This window comes from Octopus bimaculoides, chromosome 4, assembly GCF_001194135.2.
Source record: "Octopus bimaculoides isolate UCB-OBI-ISO-001 chromosome 4, ASM119413v2, whole genome shotgun sequence".
Classification (NCBI taxonomy): Eukaryota; Metazoa; Mollusca; class Cephalopoda; order Octopoda; family Octopodidae; genus Octopus; species Octopus bimaculoides.
In genome coordinates, this window is record NC_068984.1 from 43,738,146 (window position 1) to 43,743,659 (window position 5,514).

The 5,514-nt window shown below is 35.9% G+C and overlaps 1 protein-coding gene across 10 annotated transcripts in view; it reads right to left on the reverse strand.

Moving 5' to 3' along the window:
* Nucleotides 1–5,514, reverse strand: part of LOC106873997 (potassium voltage-gated channel protein Shaw) — a 524,001-nt gene that overhangs the window by 253,688 nt on the left and 264,799 nt on the right. The gene's annotated exons all lie outside the window — the stretch shown is intronic.

Below are 5,514 nucleotides of genomic sequence, written 5' to 3' on the forward strand. Positions count from 1 at the left end.
ACACACACACACACACACACACACACACACACACACACACACACACACACACATATACATACACACAGACACATGGACCGGTAGATAGATATATGATACACCATTTGCGTATCATACTAAATGGATATACATCCTTAGACGAGATGATGGCACAGAATTATAAAATGTATTCTTCAAATTCTTGTTTATCGTTTTATATACACGCACACACACGCGCGCACGTTCGTATGAATGTATGTATGTATAAATGACACTAGCATTCTTGACAGTGCCACTAATCTCAACGGAAACTTCGAAATGCTCCAGTATAAAAGGAGAAGTTAGAAAGTATGGTGCACCTTCTCAAAGAAAAAAAAACCCATTAAGGAGTCGACAATATTCCAGTAGATTCCCTAGAAATGAAGGGCAGTACTCATGAAAGCTTTGAGAGCCACGTATAAGGAGATTTTCAAGCAACGAAATTGCCAAAAGAATAACCACTATGAGGTTCTATATTTGTTATGAAGTAAGAAAGATGTCATAAGATTCTGTGCGAATCTACTACATAGTGTTTTCTTAAGGAGACGTAAGTGGAAAGCGGAAGAAATGCGCATAGAAGAACAGCCAGTATTACGATAAAAATGTGACAAGTCCTAACATATATCTAACGTTAGATTGCTGATCGACAAACATCTGCCACACCATCTCTAATACAAATTCATTGACATCAAGAAAGCCTTTAAATGATTTCTTCTATGATAGGAACCTCTTCCTAATGATTCTATCACTATATGACAATTAAAAAGCACAGTTTGACTGACAACCTGCAAGAAAATGCCACATCGGAAACACTTTGTGAATTCCACCCCTCACTGTCAACAGATGACGGTTCTTTGCAAACTGCATTACTCGGTCATCGACCTCATGGAAAGAAGTAAAGCAGAACTCCAGGAGCTTACTATCAGATTTGAAAATGCGTCAGGAGCGTACTTACGGAATGAACAATGGGTTCAGTTCACAAAATAAAAAAAATAAAAAACAGTTCTGATCGATACTGCAACCAGAATGTAACATTTAAAATGATGCTCATCGAATAAAAAATTAAAAATACCCCAAACCCCATTTCAACAAAGAATTGTAGCTCAATAAAAAAAACCCAGTTTGACATCTCATTTGTTATGATCATACTGAACATCTTCCACAACGATCAAACTGTTAAAATCTCCCCATGAGGGTCCGGCAGGGGGGTGGGTGGCAAGCCCTGTTGTACTTTTTCGCCCCAACTTTCTCTCACTCTTTCTTCCTGTTTCTTGACTAACGCTGCAATGGACTGGCGTCCCGTCCAGCTAGGGGAACACATACGCTATAGAAACCGGGCCCATGAGCCTGGCTAGGCTTCAGAAGGGCGCTTAATAATATATATATATATATATATATATAGTGGAAAATAGTGGTTTCAAATTTTAGCACAAGGCCAGCAACTGGTACTTATTTTATCGAACTCCAAAAGGACGAAGGCGAAGTCGATCTCGGCGGAATTTGACCTTGGAGAGTAAAGACAGACGAAATACCGCTACGCGTGTCACCCGGTGTGAGCTAACGATTCTGCCAGCTCCGATCTTTAATCTCTCTTTTGTTTATTAATACGTAAAGAACTCACCTTGATCAGCGTAGGGAGTTTTGAAGCAGAGTGGAAGAGTAACAAAACAAGAGAAACAACATCTTTATTGCTACTCTACATCTCGTCTGATGCATGGGTCGTTCGACGAAGTTACCTTTCTCCATCGCAAAAAGAAGTCACACGTTTAGCGATTTTTATCCGTAAGATGGCAATGCCCCAACCGTAAATGACAAACCCAAATCTGAAGATTATGAAGACAATTTCCCATTGTAACGTTTAGAGTATTATGTCTAAATATCAACCACCTTCTAGGCAATTTATGATGGAAAGTGCGTAAAAGAAATTGTTACAAAACCCAGACTGTATATGCATAGTTTATTATTAATTAATTTATCATTCACACATGTATGTATGTATGTATGTATGTATTCATGAATGCATGCATGTGCGTGTGTATGACGATGGTGCGTGTAGCATTGTTACAGTTGACGATTAAATAATCATAGCCTTTGGCACACGACACTCGTTATACTTATGAAAAAAATAGAGATTAATGGGTATAACGGCTACAATACTTATGCAACACATTTCTAAAATCATTGATGAGGTCGACATGAATGTCTCTCATTGGCAAGCTATTCCAATAATTGAGTCCCGTTCCAAATGAAATGCCATTAATGTATAAGTTGTTATTAATTGAAAATAATATAAGAAATGACTACTTTTGATATAAACTAGTCATTCAAATGGAAATATGGTTGTTGGTAGTGAGAATGCAGAAATCTTGTTCCAATAAAGTGCTCGAGACTAGCTTTATTACATTGGCAACTATAAAAATAACTTTATATTTGTGCCTTACATCAATAAATGCTTTCTTTCCTGCGGTGGTACACACTCTGTTTATTTATACAGAGTTTATTACTTAATATATATTTCTTTGATAATAGGACAAAAGTATTGAATGGAAACCACGTGAATAAGAAAGAATGACAATCATAAAGCGAGGTGGGGGTCTCCCTATTAAACAGTAGTTTTTTCTTTATATGAGTGTATAGTTTGAGATATTTTTAGGAAACAAAAGCTGACTCCATATGTCACACACTCTTTTAGTCCATGAAGCTCAAATAAATTTTTTTACTGTTATTAAAGGGGTTATTTTTACCACATTAGAGATTTTTAGAATGTCTAGGGGAAATATTCGATCGATTCATTCGAGTACGGCCAGTTGCTGAGTGAAAAGGCTATCCGAAAACTAGCCGAGAGGTGGACGGATCATGTTGCGTTCGTGGCCAAAGCACTTAAATCTTCTATGACTCAATCCAATTCGATGCAATAAGTGCTGCAGAGTAAGATGGACTTGTATCCCCGCTCCACCATCAGCAGAATAACTGTAAAATTGCCAAGTGATTTAATAGTTTGTAGCATTGGCTGATGTACCTAAGATGTACATGAAAGTGAAATTTTCTTTAGTACCCTTTCAACCTAATGCATCTTTACCACACTGGGGTCGTAGGGGCATTATGTAACACTGTGTCTGTAACTAGTTTAAAGAAAAGTATACGTTTTTGACATTGCTATGTCCATGGCTGGAGTTTGATTCACAGCTGAAGCAAGTCTGCTCCATGCACCACTCTTAACTCTGAGAATGAAATAAATATCAAAACTACAATTTTCTTTTAAAAAATAAATTGCATTTGTTTACAGCCAAAATATCTTAGTAAGAATTTGTGGCATAATGTCATAAGATTTAAAAAGAAAATTGATTTTTTAAAGAGCAGACATTTAAAGAAGTCTGAAAGAAAGCAACATTAAAACTGATGTTACTCTAGATTTAATGTTAAACCTGTCTAGATATCATCGAAACCTACCGAGCATCAACTAAAAGATTTCGCTACATCATTTTTAAATAAAGATTAATTATCACATAAACACTATCTACGACGTGGTTAACATTTTTCTCTATGAACTTTGTTTATGAGAACAATTATCCGATTAAATTTATACGATTGAGATTTAAGAATGAAGTTGGCAAAATATGTACATACTTCAGTATTTATAAACCGTGGACAGTATACAGTATTTGTATACCATGTTTTTATAAAAAAAATCGAATATCTGTATCTATTATGTTTGTTCTTTATGACGTAAGCAGCTCCCTGAGGGAGACAGTTTAATATTACGCTGATATCATTTAGCTAGTCACAATGCTAATATTTGCAGAAGTGGGAAATAATCAGCACTGTTACTACACCGCCTTCCGTCCTAATATTTCTTTTATCGACCATTAAAGGGATAAAAGACGGAGTCATCCACAATGGGATTCCAGAACGAAGAAATGATATCAAGCATTCCTATGCATTTATCCTGAATCACATTCACTCCTGCTAGTCCACTACAATTCCTACCTAATATTGACTTCTAGCTTTGACACATATTTATCAACATTTACGCTGACAATATACGAATTAAAAGGAAGAATTGAAAAGTTAAGTTGACTATGGCAGGAATCGAATAAAGAACATTTAAGGAACATTGCGAAGTTCTACCAGGCATTTTCTTCGTTATTTTGCTGCCAATCAGCTTCTCTGCTATCTTATTATTGAAATTAACTAGCATACCCGTGTCGTTAAAAATACCGCCAGTTTATTAATGATAGACAATGACACATCAGCAGAATGAGGTAAAGCATTAATACATGTCAGCAATGAAGTTCATTTACAGAACTGAAGCACTTGCAGACTCACGTACGATTGTAACATCCTGGTAGAAAATATCACCCACATAATGCATGTACATATACATACATATATATGTACATCTAAATAAATACAGACGCCTATGATGATAACCCAATAAGGTTCGAAAATCAGTTAAGGTTGTTCATCCTTTTTCAGTCTGCAGAGAAATGGATAAAATTTGCCCTGTTTATAATTATAGGGTGTGTTACATATATACTATATCATACCTTGGTACTGTGTGGACTAAAATCCCCGTTGAAAGGCCGCTGGTATATATAGAGTGTTAAACACTTTCGGTATGCAAATTAGGGACTCCTTCCTAGAGTAACTGCTGCATTTCTTGAGTATATAAACAGTTTGGCTGTTCGTTTCTCTCGAAACTGCCAGATTGATGTAGACTCCTCTGATGAGAACATAAGATTCGAAAATCAATCAAGGTTGTTCATCATTTTTTTTTCAGTCTGCGGATAAATGGCTAAAATTTGCCCCGTGTATAAGTATACCATATGTTATATATATATGTATACACACACACACACACACACACACACATCACTCAATCTTTTCCTTCAATCTGAACGCAACATTCAAAGTCCTGCCTGGATTTACCTAGGATTATACTTAAAGACCTTTACCTTCACGGAAGTACAGACCAAAGTCCACACCCACTGGAATAAAATGAACTGTGAAATTTATTCTCCTGTCTTTATTCTTCTATCTACTATTTTATTCTTTTATACACTGTGAATTCTCTGTCTGGAACCTTCCTAGATACGTACCTTGTCTCTGATGATGGAATACCCAGAAACAGCTGTAAGAGTTTACTACTTCTAATTCACCTTACTCTAATTGAATTCTCTAAATAACCTGAGATACTCGTCCTGCCTTGGACTTGTTGTCCTTTTCCTTCTAATATATACCTGCAATCTCGGAAGTCTACTACTGATTCCTAGCTACAAGCTCAGCTGTGAACTTGGAACCCAACGGATGATCACTTACACAGAGTACCTATTCGTTTAGATTATCAATGAACTAAACTCCTCATATTATTTACACACACACACACACACACATATATATACGTATACATAACTATATATATATATGTGTGTGTGTATGTACATATATTTCTATGTACATACATACAAATATATATATATATTATATATATATATA